The sequence below is a fragment of the Sus scrofa genome, chromosome 13 (assembly GCF_000003025.6).
Source record: "Sus scrofa isolate TJ Tabasco breed Duroc chromosome 13, Sscrofa11.1, whole genome shotgun sequence".
NCBI classification, from domain to species: domain Eukaryota; kingdom Metazoa; phylum Chordata; class Mammalia; order Artiodactyla; family Suidae; genus Sus; species Sus scrofa.
Genome location: NC_010455.5, coordinates 68,236,194 through 68,262,110, shown reverse-complemented (window position 1 = coordinate 68,262,110; position 25,917 = coordinate 68,236,194). Strand labels below are relative to the sequence as shown.

The 25,917-nt window shown below is 39.8% G+C and overlaps 1 long non-coding RNA gene across 2 annotated transcripts in view; it reads left to right on the top strand.

Annotated features, from left to right (window-relative positions):
• The window catches only part of LOC106505676, a 37,657-nt gene continuing 13,681 nt past the window's right edge, over positions 1,942 to 25,917 (top strand). For both annotated transcript variants that reach the window (XR_002337654.1, XR_002337655.1), the window contains exons 1-2: positions 1,942 to 2,328; positions 11,834 to 11,886. This is a non-coding gene — a long non-coding RNA (uncharacterized LOC106505676). The remainder of the gene's footprint in view (positions 2,329 to 11,833; positions 11,887 to 25,917) is intronic.

The following is a 25,917-nucleotide window of genomic DNA, read 5'->3' as shown; positions in this document are numbered from 1 at the left end:
ATTGGTTTACTGGCGGTTACATCTTCCTTGTTTGATGGCTGTCTGAGTAAGAGAGATGGTTTATTTGTGTTGGTCTTCCTGAGAAAACAAATGCCCCTTTTAAACTTTCTCCTGATTTACTCTGGTGCTAGGAGCATGAGGGTGGCTTTAAATACTCTATAGAAGAGATTCTTGCTTTATTTGGCATGACGCTTCAAGGCAAGAGTAATAAAAGGAAAATGAAGGGAGGGAACTCTTAAGCCAAGTACAATTAAGAACAGTGAATGTGGGAGTTCCTGTTGTGGTGCAGTGGAAATGAATCTGACTAGGAACCATGAGGTTGCATGTTTGATCCCTGGCCTCACTCAGTGGGTTAGGGATCTGGCATTGCACTGAGCTGTGGTGTAGGTTGTAGACGTGGCTCGGATCTGGCATTGCTGTGGCTCTGGCGTAGGCTGGAGGCTACAGCTCTGATTCGACCCCTCACCTGGGAACATCCACATGCTGTGGGTGTGGCCCTAAAAAGACCAAAAAAAAAAAAAAAAAAAAAAAAAAGAACAGTGAACGTTATCAGATCTTTCATCCTCACATCTCAAGGTGTGTGAGAACAGAAAGTCCCTTCGTTAAGATGAAGCCTGACACACAGATATTTGGGTGTCTTGCTGGAGAACAAAAGATGAGCTATCATTAAAAAGACATGAAAGGATGGAGTTCCTGTTGTGGTGCAGCGGAAACAAATCCAACTAGGAACCATGAGGTTGGGGTTCAATCCCTGGCTTGCTCAGTGGGTTAAGGATCCGGCGTTGCCGTGAGCTGTGGTGTAGGTTGCAGACATGGCTCGGACCCCAAGTTGCTGTGGCTGTGGTGTAGCATTTGACCCCTAGCCTGGGTCCTAAAAAGCAAAAAAAAAAAAAAAAAAAAAAAAAAGGCATGCAAGGAGCCACACATTTTCATACTACCACATTTAGAACGACTTGGGATCTCCTCATCAACCATAAAGCCAGCTATGACTTGACCACAGTGCCTGAGCCTCTTTTGGTAGCTTAGAAGGATATATGTGTGGTTCATTGACATGCTTTTCAGAGAAGAATCGATTTTCAGGACTTCACCTCCACAATCCATGTGTACCCTGTGTAACAGAAACACATGGTTCAAAAAAAAAAATCACTTCTGCCAACTTGACTTTCAGCGAAAAAAGGTGCTGATAATTCCACAGAATTTGTAATCTTCATTTCTCTTCTACCTTCCCTAGGAATTTTTTTGATTATGACTTTTTTTTTTTTTGATGGCTCACTAGCTTGTCCAAGAGAACAAAGAACTTTTTAAAGATAGTGCTCACCTACTGTATAGTACAGGGAACTATACTCAGTATCTTGTAATAGCCTTTAATGGAAGAGAATATTTTTACAGAATATGTGTATATATTGTATAAATGTATAACTGAATCACTTTACTATACTCCTGAAACTAACACATTGTAAATTAACTATATTTCAATAAAAACACTTTTAAAAAGACAGCACTCAAACAAGAAGGTGAATCCTGTGCAAAAGCGGCACATTTGGGAAAATGTTCTGAGGAAGAAGCTGAAACTATCTCCCAGGAATTTAAGAATTACGTTTTAACTGTTTCAGAGTCTCCCAATGAAATGTTTTTAGAATTGACCAACTTATCAAGCAGCAGTTTTGAGACAGACAAATCGGTAAACTTCCTAGCATCATGTTTCTAAAGGCCTGTCTCTCATAGCTAAAATTTCACCCCTCAAGAGATGGCCATTTGAATTATAACCCTACTACAAAGCAAATATTCCCTGAAAGATTATCACATATTAATACACTGTTATCTCTCTATACTGCCACAGTGTGATTTCTGTAGTCTGAGTCTATTTTTAGCATTATCTTTGCCTAAGAGCAAATTTGAGAGTATGTAGAAGTGGCAAGGCACTGGTGAGGAGTGGGGTGTGGGGTGGCACACAGATGGAGCATGAACCAAGCAGGGAAAGTTGTGCACAGCAACGGCACTGACCCAGGAATCTCTTGCTGAGCACAGAGAGGGCATCTTGTCTGCATGGGAGTTGTATGTGGCTGCCGAGCAACCAAAGCAAGGAGAGGAAGGAGGTAAGGGGTTCCTGAAATAGATTTGATTTTCACAATTTGGTTTAAATCTGACCCTTGTCCTCCTAGAAAGTAGAAGATATGATAAAGATTTTGGCTTTGGGGACCAGCTCTCGGGAAGAAAGGACTGCAGGATGGAGGAGGGTTTTGACTTGCCCTGGTGTGTGTGTGTAAACTGGGATCCGGAGTTTGACAGCAGAGGAGAGACTTCTGGTGTGAAGGCAGAGCGATCCTGGTAAGCAGACATATAGTAAGTGGAACTAAGAGCCAGGACAGAGGCTGGATTTGGGGGCTAGGGGGCAGGTGAGGAGGAGCCCTGTGGCTGGGAAAAGCTGTACTGACCTTTGCTCTTTCTTTGGCATTGTGCCCTCTTTGTCTTTTTCTCTCTCTTTGTGTTTGTCCCATCTTTCCTTTTTGCTTGTTTCTTTTAAATGTGTTTTTAAAAACACAACATAAAATGTAGCTCATAACTATTTCTAAGTGTACAGTTGAGTAGCTTTAAGTTTATTCACACTGATGTGCAACCAATATCCAGAACTTCATCTTGCAAAACTGAAACTGCACCCATTAAATAACATCTCCTCATTTCCCCTCTTCTCAGTCCCTGGCAACCACCATTCTGCTTTGTTTCTGTGAATTTGATTACACCAGCCACCCCAGAAGAGTGGAGTCTTACAGCATTTGTTGCTTTGTGACTGGCTTATTTCACTTTACTTAATGCCTATGTGGCAGCATGTGTCAGAATCGCCTTCCTTTTCCAGGATGAATAATATTCCATTGCGTGTATGAGCACATTTTGTGTCTCCATTCATCCGTTGACGGACCCTGAGGTGCTTCCACCTCTTGGCTATTGTGTGTGCTTTCCATTTCTAGCAGTTCCTTTCCCTCTTCCTTAATTGTACACATCAGGAAACTGAAGTATATTTTACCTTATTTATTTACTAAATGTATTGTCAGGAGAGAGGCAGGAAGCATAAGATGTGGAAATCAGGTCAGTCTTGGGCAAGTTAATTAATATTGCTGCATCTCTGTACATCTGTAAAACGAGGGATCTGGTCCAAATGAATGTCCTCCTAAGGTCTATGTTTTCTTGTTCTCTCCTCTTCTGTTGAAAGCAGGACTGTTAAATTATTATCTCAAATCAAGTAGATAGTTCCTCACTTGGATGAGACTATTTTGCATTTTTTTCCCTTTGAGTAGATGATACCTTAAGAGAAAAGCCTCCAGGAGTTCCCATCGTGGCTCAGTGGTTAACAAATCCAACTAGGAACCATGGGGTTGCGGGTTCAATCCCTGGCCTCGCTCTGTGGGTTAAGGATCCGGTGTTGCCATGAGCTGTGGTGTAGGTCACAGATGCGCTCAGATCCTCCGTTGCTGTGGCCCTGGCGTAGGCTGGTTTACTACAGCTCTGATTGGACCCCTAGCCTGAGAACCTCCATATGCTGCGGGAGCAGCCCAAGAAATGGCAAAAAACCAAAAAAAAAAAAAAAAAAGAAAAGCCTCCAATGCCAAATTCCTTGTGAGTCTGTTTCTATTTTCCACTTGTACTGCCTTTGACATGTAATGAGTTTTCTAAGTTTCCTATAGGTTAACTTGAAGATTGTTTCTTTTAACCATTAGCCTCAATCATTTTGTTTGTTTTTTGGGTTTTTTTGTCTTTTTGCCATTTCTAGGGCCACACTCATGGCATATGGAGGTTCCCAGGCCAGGGGTCCAATCAGAGCTGTAGCCACCGGCCTACGCCAGAGCCACAGCAATACAGGATCTGAGCTGCATCTGCGACCTACACCACAGCTCATGGCAATGCCAGTTCCTTAACCCACTGAGCAAGGCCAGGTATCAAACACGCAACCTCATGGTTCTTAGTCGGATTTGTTAACCACCGCACCATTATGGGAACTCCGCCTCAATCATTTTTAATCCACAAATATTCATTGAACACATATATGTCCAGAATTATGTTAGTCAATGTGGAGGCTTAAAAAAAAAAAGAAAAACAAACAAAAATAGAGCTGTATAAGATAATGGTACTGTTCTTAGGAAGTTCAAAACCTAGTCAGCTGCATCAGGTTTGGAGGGATTATTCATTTTTAGAAATTTCCTTTCAACTTAGAATAAGCTATACTTGATTTTATTTTCACTGCTGTTTCTAAAATTGATTAAGCTTGTGGTATTTCTTTGGTGTTCCTTCCCCATTCAGAACACTAGGCTGGTTGGTTTGATCTGGTGGACACCAACACAAATCCAGTCCCTCATAAGCTAGAGCGCTTCCATGTACAGAATAGTATGCAGCCTTCTGCAGTTCACCCATGAAGCCATGTCATGAGGAAGAACTAGAATTCCCAACAAGTGTTGAGTGTATGCAAGCAGCCTTAAAGGATTACGACTCCTACTCTACAGCGATGAGGAATTATGAGCACCCCATCAAAGTCTAATAAATATTGATAGACTTTAATGAAGGACACTGGAACTAGGGAGAATCCAACAGACTCTGTACCCATTAAGGAAGCCAAATGACATTTAAGACAAGCGCGACTCTGAAGAAATGCTTTTTGAACTCGTTAATTCTTGAGGAGAGGCAGAGGCTGTAAGCAGAGCTTTAAATAAGAGTTTGATAGATGAATGTAACAGGCTTAAAGGAAAGACAAATAGACAAATGACTCCCCCCTCCACGTGGTCTGACAGCTACTGTTCTGCATGGGCATGCAGTCCCTCTGGTGACAAGGAGCTCCTGTTGAAACTGCTGTCACCATGGGCTGAATATATTGAAGCCTAACCCCCAGCACTTCAGAATGCAACCACATGTGATGACAGCATGCCTACAGAGGTGATTAAGGTAAAATGAGGTCATTAGGATGGACCCTAATCCAGCATGACGAATATCCTGCTAATAAGGGTAAACTTGGACACAGACACAGAGAAGGAAGATGGTGCAAAGACAAAGGGAGAAGATGGCCATTTTCTTTTCTTTATTTTTTCTTTTTTAAGGACCACACCTGTGGCATATGGAGGTTCCCGGGCTAGGGGTCAAATCGGAGCTATAGCAGCCCATGTATGCCATAGCCATGGCAATGCCAGATCTGAGGCACATCTGCAACCGATGCTGCAGCTTGTGGCAAGCTGGATTCTTAACCCACTGAGCGAGGTCAGGGATTGAACCAGCATCCTCAGGGATACTAGTCGGGTTCATTACCACCAGGCCTCAACAGGAACTCCAAGATGGCCGTGTTTAAGCCAAGGAGCAAGGCCTGGAGCAGATCCTCCCACCATGGCCCTCACAAGGAACCAGCCCAGAGGTCACCTTGATCTTGGACTTTCAGCCTCCAGAATTGTGAGATGATACATTTCTGCTGTTCAAGCCCCCCCATTCTGTGGTACGGTTATAGTGCCCCAAGCTGACTAATGTAGTCGTAACACATATCTTTATTTCATTTACTTAACAAACACCTATATAGAGCTTACTAGAGGCCAGGCATGCTTTATGCCCTTTATGAATATTGATTTAATCCTCACAACAGCTCTAGGAGGTAGGGACTCTGGTCCCCATTTTACAGATGGCATAACCAAAGCATGTGGAGATTAAGTACCCTGCCCAAAGTCTCCTACTTGGTTAGTAAAGGAGGTAGGATAGGAATCTGGGCAGCCTGACTCAAGTCCGTGTGCTGAAACCCCACTCCACACCAGCTCTTCTTTTGTCTCCTAGGATTTAAACAGGGGTTCCAAATACAGGTTAAAATGTGAAAACGTGTCTCTACTGGTGTGTGTGGTGTGTGTGTGTGTGTTTAAATCTAATGCCACAGCATCCCTTGCTGCCAAGCAGACAGAATTCACATTTCATAATGTTTTTCTAGATTTTTAAACCTCACATCAAGGAAAACAATCCCAGATTCCTGCAAAATATTTGCTGCTCTTTCATGAGAGGCAGACCATCAGCCTCCTGAGGCTTTGGCTCGGCAATTCTTACTTACCTGGCAACATTCCATAGAGCTCTGAGGGGAGCGATGTTGTCTTCTCTGCTGGCCTGCAGATAACTTCTAATTTAGCAGAACGTGAAGAACTGCATGAAAGACAGGGCTCTGCCAGCACAGCACAGGGTGGAGGCAGAGGGCTTTTGTGACGGTGCCCTGGGCTGTCAATGGACCATCATCCATCACACGTGCAGCTGCTTAACATCGACGTGCGAGAAAAATCTTTCTACAAAATCAACCAGAGGAGCCACATTTAATTACTGAACATTTTAGAAGGGGAGAACCTGGGTGGGGGGGGGGGGATCACTGCAGGGACAGGAGGAACTCTTCATCCTAGGCCAGAAAAGCAAGGGTTTTGAAGCTTCGTGTTGTCCTGGTGGCATTTTCCATGAGGAGCATCAGAAGCTGGGTCTCAGAGTGGTGGGGAGAGTTAATTCCTTTCTAGTTATTAAAGGGAAGGAAAGTACACATGTCCAACCTGTTCAACACACACCGTGCCACACGCTTTCCCACACCCTACCCTTGAGAGTTTCAGGTTGAAAGGCTTTGTTTGCAGTCCTTCGTTGCTCAGAGTCTTGAGTGGAGGCACCAGAAACACACCTCTTTACTCTTTCCCATTTCAGCTGACTCACCCGGGGCCTTAATGGAGGTGACCGTGAGAGGCCGAGGTAGGGCATCAGAGGCCCAGGTGGTGCCAGCAAAAGTTTAGACCTCCATGAATCAACATACTTAGTGATGGAAAAGATAGCGCGTGGGAAGGACGTCCTAGTTTACATACGTTTGGGAGCTTTTCCCTTCCCTCAAGATGATACTGGAACCCGAGTTATACAATGAGCATCTTGGGAAACGGCGAGCAACAGGGGCTTTTTCAACTCTGACCGAGGAGAGAAAGAGAGGAAAGAAAGCCAAAGTATGAGTGGCGAGAAGGGGGCAGTGGCCTGTGACCTCTCCTATACCATTTCCTCTCATGTCCAGTGAAAAGCTTGGTTTCTTTAAAATGATCTGTGTGGTTTTCTATCCTGTTCTAATAGGAGGCAATGACAATTTTTTTTTTCCCCTCAAGTTATCTCTGATATTTCCAAACAGGCCCCAGTCCCAGAATTTCCACGGCAGAGAAATCCTAAGCAAGCTTGTTGGCAAGTCTCTCCTGTTGATCTGGGAGCCGCTCTGCCCCAGGTGTTCTAATGTTGACATGCGCTGCGGGAAGGCAACTTAGAACACCTGAGAACAAAAGGAGAAAAACATTATGAAACGTGATTTCTACCTGGGATATGCCAGATAGGAAGGAAACAAGTCTTTTGTAAGGAAGCAGGTCTCAGCCTGAATCTCAGTGCTCCAATAAAGAATGCCAAGAGGGTGGTGGTGGTAGTGATGGTGGTGCTGGTGCTGGTACTGGTGGTGGCTGGTGGTGATGGTAGTACTGGTGGTGGTGGTGATGGTGGTGGCTGGTGGTACTGGTGATGATGACAGTGGTGCTGGTGTGGCTGGTGGTGGTGGTGCTGGTGTGGGTGCTAGTGGTGCCACTAGTGCTGGTGGTACAGAAAGAGGGATAAGAATTTCTGAATGAGAACACCTGGCTCTAGAGAAGTAGCCTGATGCATTGCCACTAGGTACCAGCACTATCGAACCCGTGGCAGGGTCGTGGCTCATTCTGGTGTGGTCCATTCACTTCAGGCAAACATAAAAGCAAGGTCAGATCCACCCACATCAAGACTGTGAGAAAACTTCATGAGAAGCCAGGGAACTGGGAAACATTTCTATAGATGAAAGCTTTGTAGATTTGTGATATCTTTGGAGATGTGCTAGAGGATGAAATTATAGGTAAGGTCAAAACTGGGTTCAGCTTCTTCCCTGGGTAGTTTAACTCACATTAAAGGCTTTGGAGAGTTCTAGTTCTTTGCGTCATGCTGAAGACAAAAAAAAAAAAAAAAAAAAAAAAAAAAAAAGTTGCAAACTGCCTTCCACCCCAAACTGAAGTTCTTTATCACTCGTTTACAGAGATACCATGACAACGTAGCAGGTAGCTTTATGCTCCTTCAGGTCCTTCTGACTTGAATAGCAACATTGCTAGTTTATCATTTCAAGTTAAGTCAGGCAATACCTGCTATGCAGGATTTCTAAGCAAAATGATTTACTGCAAGAAACTATCAATTGCCTGTCTGCCTTGGTGGCTGTAAATAGATTGTCAAAAACCAGATATGTGAAAGGAAAATATTTGTGAAATAAAATCAGAGTTTCTGCTCCCTCCACTTGGCACCACTCTTATCTTTCTAGAGTAATTCTAAGATTCTTATTCAAGTTGAAAGCTCACCCTGCTGCCTTTCCATGATGAATATTTGTATAATTGGATGTTCATTTGTTACTCATTTAGCTAACCAATTTATTTTAGATGCAGCCTAAGTATATGGAACGGAACCTATTTACCTGTACTTTCTGATCAGAATGGGAGCTTCATCCTAACACAAGTGAGGCTAACTTCACATAAAGAAGGGTTGTGTGTAAGGCACTTTCTAAAAGGGATATGCACATTTTCTAACTATTTTAGTACATTGGGTTCAAGTAGAAAAGGTCTTATAAAGTTATTCTTTTAAAAAAGAAAAACCCTGATATTGATGAAAGTGTGTAAATATTTTCTCACCCAAGCTAATTTGTGTTGGTTAAGTTAGACTGAAGGGTTGCATAACTGAATTAGGAAGCAGGAATGCCAGAAACCCACTTGAGGTTGAAGAGCAATGAAGTCAAAATAACTGTGGTCTCCAAAGTATTGAGTCAAGAAAACGTTCTGGGTTCACGGAGTATGTTGGAGAGAAAGTAAAAGGAACTCAGTGGTTCTGCGGTAGGTAGAGTAGTAAGATTTCCGAACAGTCAAGGGATCTAACTTCAGATTCCAGCGTTTGTCACCTCACCCCAGAGAACGCATTTCTCCTCTCTGGGCTGCATCCACAGAATGAGGTGCTTGAATTAGATGATCTCTGAAGTCCCTTTCGTGTCGATAAGTCTGTGAAACAGGTGACATCAGTTTAGAGTATGCCAGTCTTGATCAGCAATGCATTTTTTGTTTATTTTTTGTGCATGACTTAGTTAAATGAAAAGTTTGTACTCTATTGGCATGCTTAGGATTTTTCCTTTTTTTTTTTTTTTTTTTTTTTTTTTTGCATTCAACTTGTTTAACCAGGCTATTTAAATAGTTTAAGACTAGAAACTTCCAGGAGTTCCTGTCCTGGCGCAGTAGTTAACGAATCCAACTAGGAACCATGAGGTTGTAGGTTTGATCCCTGGCCTTGCTCAGTGGGTTGAGGATCCGGCATTGCTGTGAGCTGTGGTACAGGTTGCAGATGAGGCTCGGATCCGTGTTGCTGTGGCTCTGATGTAGGCCGTTGGCCACAGCTCCGATTAGACCCCTAGCCTGGGGACCTCCACATGCCATGAGAGCGGCCCTAGAAAAGGCAAAAAGACCAAAAAAAAAAAAAAAAAAAAAGACTAGAAACTTCCAGGTAGAATTTAATGGGGTAGGATTGTCAGTTATACCTCAATTAAAAAAAATTAATGGGGTAGGGAGATTATCAGGGCAAATTGTCAAAATAGTAGGATGGAGACCTTCAATTAAGAGAAGAATGCAGGTATATAACACTTGTCTAAATGCAAGCAGCAAGAGTATGAGAGCTAGGGAATTTGAGGAAGGCCACAGTAGGAAAATATGTGTTCATAAATATTCTTTTCTTTTGGACCGCAAGCTTTGAAAAGAATAAAGAAAACATAGAGGATGATCAAAATAAACATTTATAACATTGAAGAAATAAAATAACATTAAGAAATCCTTGATACTTCATAGTTTCCAAGCAAGGACATAAGATCCCTACAATAAAGGTGGGTATCCGAATAAACATTAGCCTATAATCTATCTTTGGAAGCCTAATTTTTATAACCTCAACTAGTAAACTTCAAAATCTCCACACAAAGTAGGAATTCTATAGAAAATATGGAAATCAAGAAGTTGGAGCAGAGTTCCCACTGTGCCGCAGTAAGTTCCTGCAGTTGCTGCGGAGGTACAGGTTCAATCCTGGGACCAGCTCAGTGGGTTAAAGCTCCAGCATTGGTGCAGCCGTGGTGTAAGTCACAGCTGTGGCTCAGAGTTGATCCTTGGCTCGGGAATGCCCATATGCTGCAGGTGAGGCCAAATAAAAGAAAAAAAATGTTGGAGCAGAAGTGGGGCAAGACGGAGGTACTATCCTGAGGCATACAGGTGCATGTCACGGAACCGCAAAGGACACTAGCCAGGCTGTGGCCAGCCCAGGAGCTCACCACCATCTGTCTTCAACAAGATTCCCTGGGAGACAGGCCCAGAGATGGAGATTTGCCTGCAGGAGGTTCAGTGGGAATTCTCTCAGGAGCAGCACCTGGAAGGGAGTGGGGGAAGCAGGACTGGGCAGGAGGAGAAGTCAAGCTGTGATGCAGTTGCAACCAAAGCTTCAGCCAATCCCACAGGAAGTTCTGGAGCTGAAAAGGCTTTTCAGATTTTCTCAAGTCCAAGTAAGAAGGCTGGGCCTTTGTGCAATCACAGAAGCTGGTCACTGGCTGTAGGCTGCATCTGGGGAGGGAGGATCACCTTTCGAGAAGCATCTCCCTGTGGCTGAGGGCAATACCCAGTGAGAAACTCAGCAATGTGTTTGAAGCAGCCACTGCTGTCAGCTGCTGAGGAAAAGAATATCTCAGTCCTGACCTGGAGGGAGGGGGACCTGGGGCCTTGAACTAGATGTCACCAAGTCTATGTACCACAGCTAATGAACTTGATTCATAGGAGAGTACCTGCACAAGAAACCTGGAAACAGATGATCTATGCTCATATCCAGTGAGAAATAATACATTAAGAGAAGAATTAAAAATACCTTTTTTTGGAGTTCCCATCGTGGCTCAGAGGTAAAGATCCCGACTAGTATCCATGAGGACTCAGGTCTGATCCCTGACCTCGCTCAGTGGGTTAAGGATCTAGCGTTGCCATGAGCTGTGGTGTAGGCTGCAGACACTGCTCAGATTCTGCATTGCTGTGGCTGTGGTATAGGCTGGCAGCTGTAGCTCCGATTTGACCCCTAGCCTGGGAACTTCCATATCCCATGGGTACGGCCCTAAAAAAAAAAAATCCTTTTTTTTTTTTTCCCCCTGGCTGCTCCTATGGCATGCAGAATTTCCCGGGCCAGGGATCAGACCTGTACCACAGCAGTGACAACACTGAATCCTTCACCTGATGAGTCACCAGGGAACTCCAAAAATATCTTAATAATGGATGTCGTGACCACTACCAGTGTATCTGTGAGGGAGGCACCAAAGAAAATGACATGAGGGGGAAAAAATACAACAGCTGAAAGGGCACAAGAGTCTGGAATCATTTAGTGTCAGAGGGAAAATTATCCTGACCTCTTGCTATGCCTAATGGCAACATCCTATTACAGAACATCACTGTAACTGAAATTGATAACGATTAGATCTTTAAGAAAACGTTATTCTATACATTTTGTTTATAAAGGAAAAACAAATTTCAGAATAATTTCCTTCAAGAATGGTTAATGGTTTAAAAAGCTTGACTGCTTATTCCCAGCTAGTCAGACTCCACCCCCTCTTCTGAGGGATCTGTGTAGCCAAGTGTTTACTGCATGCATGGACGTGGTGATTAAAGGTTAATAGGCATGGCTTCAACAAAGGCCTTATTAGGTTGATGTTCCCATCGCAGATCTGTGGCAGTGGCCCTATATCCTATTTCTTTCCTTCCTTAATCAGGTCCCCTAGGGAGTACACTTGATAAGCAAGAGACCAGGTACAGATTCTTTCAGGTAAGTTCTTCTGGGTCAATTGCAAGATTGGGGCATGCCCTTTGCCTCACCAGCTGTCTCACCATTTCTAACCTAGCTTCTGCCAGCAGGTAGAATTCTGCTCTAGATCAGCCATCTAGCTAGCCTCTTTCCTATCATATATAGAAGACATAATAAAAACATCTACCTGGAGTTCCCGTTGCAGCTCAGCAGTAACGAAGCCAACTAGTATCCATGAGGATGCGGGTTCAATCCCTGGCCTTGCTCAGTAGGTTCAAGGATCCAGCGTTGCTATGAGATGTGGCGTAGGTCGCAGATGTGGCTCAGATCCGGCATTGCTGTAGTTATGGCATAGGCTGGTGGCTTCAGCTCCAATTCGCCCCCTAGCTGGGAACTTCCATATGCCACAGGTGTGGCCCTAAAAAGATATCTGACCAGCTTTCAGAAGCCATGCCTGCTGCTGGGGGGTGGAGGTGAGCATTTGTTGCCTCTAAACTGACTCAGCTAAGTTTGAGGAGAAAGTATTCCTGAAAATTTACCTGACTGGAACGTCAATGGAGGTACATTTTGTAGTGAAGTGCTGAATCATTCTGATGCATGGAGCCAGAAGTTTATGCAATTTCTCTTTTATCACCGGAAGATCTTTAGTAATTGTGGGCACTCCTCTTATTTCAATAGCTTCAGAGAGGGATTGTTGACACCTTAGATTAAGCCAGTGGATACATGCCACCTTTTTCCATTCATAGAGTCAAACAACTAGGCATGTGCTGAAAAACTGAAAGTTGTTAAAGAACTGGGCTTCAATTTTTTTTAACTTGTCTTTTTAACATTCCTGTAAGATCTTTATATCATGAAAACAATTAGGAATCCTCTAATCTTTACTTTATTATTATTTTTTTTATGGTTACACCAATGGCATATGGAAATTCCAGGGCCAGGGATTGAATCTGAGCCACAGCTGCAGTTGACAGTGCCGGATCCTTTAACCCACTGGGCCAGGTCAGGGATTGAATCTGTGCCACCACAGTGACCCGAGATGCTGCAGTCAGATTCTTAACCCACTGCGCCAGGAATTGTCTAATCTTTAAAAAAAAAAAAAAAAAAAAGTCATTGTATTAAGAACATTTACCATGAGATCTACCCTCTTAACAAAATTTTCAGTGTACAGTACAGCATTGTTGACTATAAGGATAACGTTGTATACCAGATATCTAGAACTTATTCATCTTGTTTAATTGAAACTTTATGCCCATTGATTAGTAACTAACTCCCCATTTCCCCCACCCCTAGCCCCTGGCAACCACCATTCTACTCCTTGATTCTATGAATTTGACTGTTTTAGATACTTCATCTAAATGGAATCATGCATGTCTTTTGGTGACGGGCTTATTTCACTTAGCACGATATCCTCAAGGTCCAGTCATGCTGCCTCACATGGCAGAATTTCCTTTATTTTCGAGGCTGGATAGTATCTCATTTTGTGTGTGTGCCACAAGTTCATCCTGTGCTCCTCTGTCGAAGGAGTCTTAGGTTGTTCCCATATCTTGGCTATTGTGAAGGAGGGAAGTACTGATAACTCTTGGAGATCCTGGGAGTCATCTAATCTTAAATGTATAAAGATCGTATTCAGTCTCTGCCTCTCTCCTCCCCCTCATCATTCTTTGTCTCAGACAAGCCTTCTGGCTTACATTGGCATTCCTGGCATACATATTGTTTGCTAGGTCTTCACAATGTGAAAATAAAACATGTACTACCATTTCCTTGATTTTGCTAGCAACCACTCTGCTAGCAAAAATCAAGGAAATGGGCCATAATCTAAAACCAGGATCTTAGGTTTTCATATCTTCTATCTCATAAAGAAAGATTTTATTTTCTCTGTGAAACCATGTACAAATATTAGTATAATTGACCTCAAAAAAATATGGTTGGATGACTTAATTGGAGCAAACCAGAACTTATTATTTGTACCCCAGTAAAATGAGGCACATTTGGAAGATGCCCAAGTCTTCCTAATTTTACATAGAAGGGAATCACTGAAGACAGCTAATGTCACTGGAGGTAGCATTCCATTGCTGTTAAAGATCAACTAAAGGCCCATTGTTAAGGGGGTAATTTCTAGAATATGCCTGGCCTGGGAGAGGAATGGACCTTGTGTTAAACTGTCAACATAACTTAAAGTATTCTTGTTTAAAGTGAGAAGTTAAAGTTTCTCCAAACTATAGGAGAACTGATTACACCACTGGTGATTTATTTTACTCTATTTCGTTCATTCCTACCTAACCTTGAGCAGGAACACAGCTATAAGCTATCATTGTTCCAGGAGGACTAAAAAGCAGGTTATAGTTCTGCTTCTAGCCATGATGGAATAACTAGTACCAGACTTGCCCTCCCACGAAACCACTAGAAAATGGAACAAAATTTATAAAACAAATGTTCTTCAGAATTAGACAGCAGAGAGCCCAGGACTGTGATCTTTAAGAGAAAAAAAAAATGAGGTAAGCCCTATGCTCACCCCAGCTTTCTGTCAATGCACTTTCTGGACTACAGTGTAGGGAGGGGGAACATAAGCAGAACACATAGCTCTTGCTAAGTGAGGAGACAGAGATGAGAGTCCTGGGAAGCTGAGGTGGCTGACGTTTAAGAGGTAGAATAATAGGGAGAAGGAGCTACACTGAGAAACGTCTCTAGAAGTTTGCAGGAGTTCCCCTTTGGTCTGTGCCTGAATCCTAAGCCAAGTATGCATAGAATGAGACCACAAGACAGGGCTGATAACAACCATAACAAATACTGAGGAAAACATAACCAGCAGGTAACAAAATTCATAGAACTCCCACAATGCTTGGAGGCATTCAGAGACAGACTTCTTTAAGCACCTAGATCATTCAGACAAGACCCCAGAAAGACCATGCCTTAGAACTAGGGCTAAACGAACCACAGTTTAAGGCTATTCTATATGTATAACAAAAGTTAAAAACCAAGACTTGACGAGACAAAACTCATACCCAAGTATTTTAATTGCCTGCCAAAAGCCCATAATACTCTTTGACAGAATATAACCAAATCCAAACAATCAATACAAAACATCACAAAGTCCAGTATCCAATAAAAAACTGTTAGACCTGTGAAGAAACAAGAAGTGTGATCTGTAGCCATAATAAAATTTAGTCAACAAAGACAGTCCTAAAAATGACAGAGATGGTGGAATGATCAGACAAGAACTTTGAAAGCTAAGTAAATATCTAAAGGTTTGAATAAAAACATGGACACAATAGGAGTGAAATTAAAGATGTGTAAAAGGATTGAATGGGAGTTCCCATTGTGGTGCAGTGGAAACAAATCCAACTAGGAATCATGAGGTTGCAGGTTCCATCCCTGGCCTCACTCAGTGGGTTAAGGATCTGGCATTGCCATAAGCTGTGGGATAGGTTGCATATGTGGTGTGGATCGCGAGTTGGTGTGGCATAGGCCAGCAGCAGTAGCTCCACTTCCACCCCTAGCCTGGAAACCTCCATGTGCTGCGAGTGCAGCCCTAAAAAGCAAATAAAAAGAAAAGAAAAGAACTGAATGGACATAAACAAATGGGACCTAATCAAACTTAAGCTTTTGCATAGCAAGGGAAACCACAACAAAATGAAAAGAAAACCTACAGAATGGGAAGAAAATGTTGCTATTATTTATGTCTGAGAGTGTTTTGCCTATGTGCTCTTCTAGAAGTGTTATGGTATCATGTCTTATATTTAGATTTTCTAACCATTTTGCATTTATTTTTACATATGGTGTGAGGGAGTGGGCTAATTTCATTGATTTTCATGTAGCTGTCTAACTTTACCAACACCACTTGCTGAAGAGACTGTCTGTTCTCCATTATATATTCTTACTTTCTTTTCTTAGAGTGACCATAAGTATGTGGGCTTATTTTTGGACTCTGTTCTATGCTCCATTGATTTATATGTCTGTCTTTGTGCCAACACCATGTTATTTTGATTTCTGTAGCTTTTTTAAATTACTCAATGAATTTATTACATTTATAGTTGTACAGTGATCATCACAATCCAGTTTTATAGGATTTCCAACCCACAACCCCAGCGCATCCCCCCAACTCCCAAACTGTCTCCTCTGGAGACCATAAGTTTTCAAAGTCTGCGAGTCAGTATCTGTTCTGCAAAGAAGTTCATTCTGTCCTTTTTTCAGATTCCACATGTCAGTGAAAGCATTTGATGTTGGTGTCTCATTGTATGGCTGACTTCACTTAGCATGATAATTTCTAGGTCCATCCATGTTGCTACAAATGCCATTATTTCTTTCCTTTTAATGGCTGGGTGATATTCCATTGTGTATATGTACCACATCTTCTTGATCCACTCCTCTGTTGATGGACATTTAGGTTGTTTCCATGTCTTGGCTATTGCAAAGAGTGCTGCAATGAACATCAGGGTACATGTGTCTTTGTGAGTCCTGGTTTTCTCTGGATAGATGCCCAGGAGTGGGATGGCTGGATCAAATGGTAGTTCTATTTTTAGTTTTCTGAGGAATCTCCTTACTGTTTTCCACAGTGGTTGCACCAATTTCCATTCCCACCAACAGTGTAATAGGGTTCCTTTTTCTCCACACCCTCTCCAGCACTGATTGTCTGTAGACTTTTTGATGATGGCCATTCTGGCTGGTGTAAGGTGGTACCTCATAGTGGTTTCGATTTGCCTTTCTCTAATAATGAGTGGTGTTGAACATCTTTTCATGTGTTTCTCGGCCATCCGTAAGTCTTCTTTGGAGAATTGTCTGTTTGGATCTTCTGCCCATTTTTTGATGGGGTTTTTTTGTTTTGTTTGTTTGTTTGTTTGTTTGTTTTGGTACTGAGCTGCAGAAGTTGTTTATAAATTTTGGAGATTAATCCTTTGTCAGTCGATTCATTTGCAAAGATTTTCTCCCATTCTGTGGGTTGTCTTGTTTTGTTTAGGGTTTCCTTTGCTGTGCAGAAACTTTTAAGTTTGATTAGGTCCCATTGTTTATTTTTGTTTTTATTGTCAATACTCTAAGAGGTGGATCTGAGAAGATGTTGCTGTCGTTTATGTTGGAGAGTATTTGGCCTATGTTTTCCTCTAAGAGTTTTGTAGTATCTGGTCTTATAGATTTCTGTAGCTTTGCAGCATTGTGTGAAGTCTGGGAGGATTATGCCAGGGAGTTACTATTTAATGGGTTTGGAATTTCTGTTTGAGATTAAAATATTTTGGAAATAGATAGTGGTGACACAACTTGCACGACATTGTGAATATAATTAATGTCACTGAACTGTACATTTTAAATGGTTAAAAAGACATGAGTTCCTGCTGTGGCACAGTTGGTTAAGGATCCAACTGCAGCAGCTTGGGTCTCTGTGAAGGTGCAAGTTCGATCCCCAGCCAGGCACAGTGGGTTAAAGATCTGGCATTGCCACAGCTGTGGCTTGGATTCAGTCCCTGGCCTAGAAACCTCCATATGCCATGGGTGGGCCCTTAAAAAAAAGAAAAAAAATGGTTTGAAGGACAAATTTATATTATATATATATATATATGCACTATATCTATGATATATATATGTGAAACAAAAAATTCAGAAAAGATGTTCCACTCCTCTTTCCTGCTTTTGTATACTTTAAAAATTTTATACATTATAAACAGTATATTATTGTTATTTTTGCTTCAAATAGTAAATTATCTTTAAAAGAAATAAAACATTAAAAAATCTTTACTATTTACCTACACATGTAGTATGTCCAAGACCCATCATTCCTTTGTCCAGATCCAAATTTCCCTCTGATGTCATTACCCTTTATCCTGAAGAACTTCCTTTAGAATTTTTTGCAGCACTGGTCTGCTGCTACTAAATTCTCCCAGGGTTTGTTTGATAATATCATCATTTCACCTTTATTTTGTAAGAATATTTCCAGGGTTTTTTTTTTCTTCAGTATTTAAAAAACATCTGGTTTGCATGGTTTCTGAAGAAAGAAGTCATTATTTCTTTGTTTCCTCTGTATTAGAATGTGTCTTTTTCTTCCCTCTCTGTCTGCTTTTAAGAGTTTCTCTTTATAACTTGTTTTCAGCAATTCGATTATGATATACCTTGATGTAGTTCCCTTTATATTTATTTTGCTTAGATTCATTAAGCATCTTTGATTTGTGGGCTCATAGGTTAGTTTTATGTATGTATGTGTGTATGTATGTATGTATGTATTTATTGCTTTTTTAGGGCCACACCCACAGCATATGGAAGTTCTCAGGCTAGGCATCAAATTGGAACTATAGCTGCCAGCCTACACCACAGCCACAACGTGGGATCCTAATATTGGATGATCCAATTATATGAGATAACTGGACTAGGCAAATTCATGGAAACCAAAAGTAGAATAGAAGTAACCATGGGCTGAGGGGCAGATGATGGAGGGTTTTTTTTTAATTGAAGTATAGTTGATTTACAATATTGTGTTAAGTTTCAGGTATACACAAAATGATTCCGTTATATATACTTTTTTTCAGATGATTTTCCATTATAAATTATTAAAAAAAAAAACAAATACTATGATAGAACTTACATGTGGAACCAAAAAAATAATAGAGAATTTTCCTTGTGGTTCAGCAGGTTAATTATCTGGCATTGCCACTGCAGCAGCCCAGGTCACTACTGTGGCACAGATTTGATCCCTGGCCCAGGAACTTCCACAGGCCACAGGCATGGCCCCCAAAAAAATTTAAATTAAAAATAATACAAATGAATCTATATACAGAACAGAAACAGACTCATAGACATAGAAAACAGACTTACAGTTACCAAAAGGGAAAGGGGTGGAGGGAGGGATAAATTAAGAGTATGGGATTAACAAATACAAACTACTGCATATAAAATGGATAAGTAACAAGGATTTACGTACAGTGCAGGGAACTATATTCAATGTCTTATAATAATCTATAATGGAAAATAAATATTTGTCCCTTTGCTTATCTCACAATGTTTTCAAGTTCATCCATGTTGCAGGATGTATCAGAACTCCTTTTCTTTCTGTGACTGAATATTTCATTACATGCACAGACAGATCTCAGAGATATTATTAGTTTGGTTCCAGACCACTGCAGTAAAGTGAATATTTCATTAAAGTGAGTCACATGAATTTTTTAGTTTCCCATTACATACAAAAGTTATATTTTTTGGCCACACCTGCGGCATATGGAAGTTCCCAGGACAGGAACTGAATCTGAACTGGAGCTGTGACCTATGCCACAGCTGTGGCAATGCCGGATTCTTAACCCACTGCAGTGGGCCAGGGATCAAACATGTACCTCAGCAGAACCTGAGCTGCTTCAGAGACAATGCCAGATCCTTAAGCTGTGCCACAGGAGAACTCCCAAAAGTTATCTTTACACTATCCTGTACTCTATTAGATGTATAACAGCACTATGTCTACAAAAACAACATATATACCTTAGTTTAAAGATATTTTGTTGCTAGAAAATGCTAACCATCTGAGCCTTCAGTGAGTTGTAATCTTTTTTGCTGGTGGAGCCTTTGAAATATTGCAAGAATTATCACAATATGACATAGAGACATGAAGTGAGCAAATGCTATTGGAAAAATGGCTCCAATAGACTTGCTCAATGCAGGGCTGCTACACACCTTCCATTTGTGTAAAAAAAAGAAATTGCAATATCTGCAAAGCACAATAGAGCAAAGTGCAATAAAGTACATGTGTGTACATATATATAATTTAAGTTTCAACAAAAAAAATTCAAGGTAATTCAATAGGGTAGAAAAGTCTTTTCATCCAATGATGGTGGAACAACTGAATATCCATAAAGAAAATAAGCCTCAAACTTCATCTCACAAAGCTACCTTGAAATGAATGACCTGTGTGTAAAATCAAAAATTGTGTAACTCCAGAAAAACACTTAGGAGAAAAATCTTCACTACCTTAGGATGAGCAAAGCATCTCTCTTATATAAGATGCAAAACAAACAAAAACACTAATCGTAAAAGAAAAATAAACATGAATTTGACTTCATTACAATTATAATCTGCTCTAGGAGAATATCACTAAAAATGAAAAGATAAGCTACATAATAGAAGAAAATACTCTTAATATATCCATATATCTGACAAGACACTTGTGTCCAGAAAATACAAAGAACTTATACACATTAAGACAAAAAAAAAAAAAAACATTGATTTGCCCAAACTCCTTTTAAAAGGACAAAAGATTTGAATAAATACTTTACAAAAGAGGATATACAAATAACCACTAAGCACCTTAAAAGATGCTTGTCATTAGGGAAATGCTGCTTAAAACCACAATGAGAGACCACCACACACTCTCCAGAATGGTTAAAATTAAAACAACATATTATCAGGTTTTGGTAAGAATAGAACAGCTAGGCCTGCTTTACATTGCTGGTGGGAGTGTAACATGGTTCAACCACTTTGGAAAACTATTTGTCAACCTTCTATAAAGTTAATGTATTCTTACCATCTGACCCAGAAATTTCATTTCTAGATACTCCTTAAGAAAATAAAAACATAAACCACACAAAGACTTGTAAATGGATGTTTATGGCACTTTCATTTTAATACCCCCAAACTATCTATAATAGAAAAAAATAAAAATCATTATATTAATACCCCAAACTGTAAAAAAAAATCCAAATGCCCATCAACTGATAAACAGATAAGACAATTGCGGTGTACAATGGACTACCACTCAGCACTAGAAAGGAATGAACTATTGGTGTATGCAACACAGATGATTTTCAAAAACATTATGCTGAGCAGGAAGCTGGACACAAAAGAGTATCTGCTACGTGATTCCATTTAATGAAATTCTAGAACAGGTAAAACGAATCTGTAGTGATAGAAATCAGATCAGTGATTGCCTATAGCCTGGGGGTGGCAGGGTGCTGGAGAAGTACCAGGAATTGACTGCAAAGGGCATGAGGGAACTTCTGGGGGGTGATAGAAATATTCTACATCCTGATTGCAGGAGGGTTACATGAGTGTAGACATTTGCCAAATCTCATCAAACTGTGCATTTTTAAAAAATGAATAGATTTTATTGTGTGTCAATTATACCTCAGGAAATTTATTTCTAAAAGTTTTTTAAAAGCAGATCATAGTAACATTTGGTTAACAGGCATATTGATTTAATACAATACAACTTTTTACTAAATGCAGAGGGAACACAATGAATTAGACATGGCCTTGCCTTCATACACCTTTGAGACAAATAGATATATAGATAATTATTGTACAAAACACACCGTGAGCATATCCTTTTTACAATTTCATAGTGCTATAAAGGGACAAAACTTAGTTCTAGTCTTCCAAAAGCTTACAGAAATAATGTGGATTCAGCTGCTGGGGGCATGGATTGGGGCAGGCCATCCACCGTAAAACCTACATACAACCATGTACAACAAACCATGAAACACGTCCACTCAGATCCTACCTATCAACTGTAATTTATAATAATCTGCAAAGTATATTTGTGAAATTCTTTTTGAATACAAAGTTAAATAATTTGGAATTTTAAAGGTAGAATTAATAGATAATGAACCGATAGGCATTATATATATGTTTTTCTTTATCATACAATTTTATGGAGACATTGGCATGATGGAGCAAGTGTGGGCTTTGGAGAAAAAGCTAATACTAATTGTAATAATAATAATAATAATAATAATAATAATAATAATAACCAGCATTTATGAGGGTTTACCAGGTGCCTAGCAGTGTGCTAAGATCTTTGCATGCTTTATTGACTCTTCATAAATTAATCTGTAAAGAAGGTATTTTATTTTTATTATTACTATCCATTTACAGATGAGAAAATTGAAGATTCAATAGGTTAAGGAACTTAACTTTGCCCAAATATGCACAGCTTATAATTGACAAAGCCAGGAATTGAACTTAAGTTTATTGATTCTGGAGCCCAAACTCCTAACCCACTTTACCACCTTAAATTCCAACTTGGTATTTATTAATTACATGTCCTTTGGCAAGTGACCTACGGTCTTTGAGCCTCAATTTTTTGTTTATAGGGCAAGGTGAATTTATGAAAGACTTCTATAAAAATTAAATAATATGATTTAAGTTAAATCACTTAGCACAGGAGGTCCCGTCATGGCACAGTGGTTAACAAATCTGACCAGGAACCATGAGGTTGCTGGTTTAATCCCTGCCCTTGCTCAGTGGGTAAAGGATCTGGCATTGCCGTGAGCTGTGGTGTAAGTTGCAGACTCAGCTCAGATCCCATGTTGCTGTGGCTCTGGTGTAGGCCGGTGGCTACAGCTCCATTACACCCCTAGCCTGGAACCTCCATGTGCCACGGGTGCAGCCCTAAAAAGACCAAAAAAAAAAAAAAAAAAAAAAAAAATCACTTAGCACAGTGTTTGGAAGGGATATACTAAATATTAGCTTTTCTTTCCTATTAAGTTTAGACTTAATTTATAACATATAAACATAGGACTTTGTGAGGATCAAATGACAGAATTACATAAAAGTCTTTTGCAAAAAATACATAGAACACTATGTAAATTATGATTATTGTTATAAATGAACAGAGATATGAGTAAAAACTTAGCTATGACTTTTTAAAATTCAGCATGTAAAGTTCAAACTCTTAAGACTTCCTTAAAAGAGTAGTTTCCAAACCTGGCTACCAGCAGAATCTTTGAGGAAGAGGTTGTGAAAATTTGATTCCTTGATCACATTCTATCTACACAGACCTACTGATTGTAAAATCTCTCTATCTCCAGAATCTAGATGATTTTAATGCACTATTAAGTTTGGGGATGATTGTCCTGTTTCCATATGGTGTATTTATCATTCATTCAGCAAATACCGAATGTATTTCAATTATGTCAAACACTGTGTAGACCCCATGATCAATGGCAAGCAGTTAGTAATGCCAATTATTCATAACTGGATGTTTCTAAAGTGTATGGTAGCATTCTTTTTAATATCTTAAATGTTCTAAGATCTTTATATTTTTAATTTACCTAGAAAACCATTTCCTGATCAAATCCCTTTTATTATCAAACTATATAGATTGAATTGATAGTAAAATAAACATGAAGCAAATCCATAAATTCTTCCCATGCAAAATTCTATGTGATGACCAAAAGATATATGTATACAAAAAATAAATAGTAAGAAAGAAAAAGGGGAAAAAGCTCTTACAGACCAGAACTTTGAGGAATATGTCAAAAATAGAATATTTGACCAAATCTATGGAGAAAAAGACTCAGAGGAAACCATAATGAAAGTGTGCACAAGAGAAAATTGCTGAAAAAGCATGATCCCAAGCACATTCAGAGCAGTTGTAGGCACTGAATCAGGATTCTCAAGTTGCTAGAAGTGACTTTATAGCACTCATCAGGGTTATGAACTGGGGAGATGCATTTGGAGCCATTAGGACACTTAGACCCTCATCATTCCCCCTTGTTCTTGGCAACAATCCACAACAACTACTTCCAAACCTGAGCACTGAACATGGCACTGGAGTAATCAAATTGGCCAGTGCACTAGTAAAAGCCAACCATAAGAGAGTCAGGGAGTCTCCACAAACAAACAAACAAACAAAAAGCATCCAAATAAGAAATCTAAACACCAAATAATCATTCAAAAAAGAATTATCAGACATTTGAAGGAAATCAACAGCATATTAACAGAAGCATTAAACTTAATAAAGACATTAATTCTGGAGCTAATAGAAGAGTGTGAAATAAATATAATGACTTTCCATTAAAATGTTGCAGTAAGTTCACACTCTCATGTACCCTCTCTGCTTCAAACTTGTAAAAGTGACTGTAACCTATAAAAAGCAAAACCCCAAAAGCTCCTTACATTCATGGTCAATGGAATTTCAAAAAGAGTTCAAAAACAATTCAATGAAAGAAGGAACATTTTCAACAAATGGTGTTAGGACAATCAGATATATACATGCAAAAGAATGAAGTTGGACCACTACCTCACACAATATATATAGATAATTCAAAACAAATCAAAGACTAATTGTAAGAACTAAAACAATGAAAGCTCTTAGAAAAAAAAATTTAGGCATGAATCTTCATGACACCTAAAGCACAAAAAAACCTTAGAAAAAATAGAAATATTGGATTTCATCAATATTTAAAACTTTGTATTTCAAAGGACACAATCAAGAAAGTGAAAATACAACACACAGAAAGAAAAATTTTGTGTAAAATGTATCTGATAATGGTCTAGTATCCAAAATATACAAAGTACAATTCAATAATTAAAAGATAACCCAAATTAAAAATGGTCAAAGGATCTGAATAGACATTTCTCCAATGACGACATACAAATGGCCAAAAAGCACACAAAAAGATAATGATCACTAACCATTATGGAAACACACATTAAATACACATTAAAGCCACCATAAAATACTACTTCTTACTCACTAAAATGGCTATAATCAAAATGATAAATTATTACAAGTGTGGCAAAGGTGCAAAGAAAGTGGAATCTCATATACAGCTAGTGGGGATACAAAATGGCAAACACAGTATGGAAATAGCCTGAAAGTTCCTCAAAAGGTTAAACAGACCCAGTAATTCCACTCCTAGGCACATATACAAGACAATTTGAAACATATGTCTTTGCAAAAACTGATACACAATTATTCATAATAGCATTATTTATAATGGCCTAAAGGTAGAAACAACCCAAATGTCCATCACTAATAAATGGATAAATAAATGTGGTATATCCATTAAAAAGGAATATTATCCAGCAATTAAAAGGAATGAAGTATTGATACATACTACAAACTACAAGATGGATGAATGAGGTTTTTTTTGGCTTCATAATTCCATTCACATGAAGTGTCCAGCATAGGCAAATTCATAGAGAGAGAAACTAGACTAGTAGTTTCCTAGGACTGAGGGGTGGGGGGGAGTGACTGGTTTCTTTGGGGGATGATGAGAATGTTTCGAACTTAGATTACAGTGATAATTGCACAAACCTGTGAATATACTAGATAACATTTAATTGGACATTTCAAGTGGGTGAATTGCATAGTATGTGAATTACATTTCATAATAAAGCTGTTACCAAAAGTGTATTGTAATTTCTAGAGTAACAATCAAAGAAAACTTGAAAATTGTGGAGTTTCTGCTGTGGCACAGGGATTAAGAATCTGACTGCAGCAGCTAGGGTTGCTGTGGAGGTGCAGGTTAGATCCCCAGCCCAGTGCAGTGGTTTAAAGGATCTGATGTTGCTGCAGCTGTGGCATAGATCACAGCTGCAGCTCAGATTCAATCCCTGGCCCAGGAACTTCCACATGCTGCTGGTGTGGCCATAAAATAAATAAATAAATAAATAATAATACATACATACATAGAGAAGGGGTAAAATAAAATAATGAAAAATGCCTAGGAGTCCTGTTGTGGCTCAGCACATTAAGTACTTGACATTATCTCTGTGAAGATGTAGGTTTGATTCCTGGCCTCACTCAATAGGTTAAGGATCCAGTGTTGCGTAAGCTGTAGTGTAGGCCTCAGCCACAGCTCTGATTCAACCCTTGGCCTGGGAACTTCCATGTTCCCCAGGTGCCATAAAAAGAAAAAAAATCTAATTAACTCAAAAGAAAACACAAAGGAGTTTGAAAAGGATGAGGGACCTATTTGGCAGAAAAAAATAGATATATCAAATATACTGCAATTACATGAACATTTCACTCCCTTTCAAAGAGAGATTGTCTAATTAAGAGAATCTAAGTATATATTGCCTATACAAGATCCACCTTCATTCTAAAGACAAAGAAAAGTTGCAAGGCTTCTCATCCTGGCTCAGTGGAAATGAATCTGACTACTATCTAGTAGCTGTGAGGAGCAGGTTCAATCCCTGACTTCACTCAGTGGGTTAAGAATCCAGTGTTACCATGTGCTGTGGTGTAGTTTGCAAACACAGCTCAGAAATGGTGTTGTGGCTGTGACATAGGCCAGAGGCTATAGCTCCAATTTGACCCCTAGCCTGGGAACCTCCATGGGCCCTGGGTGCAGCCCTAAA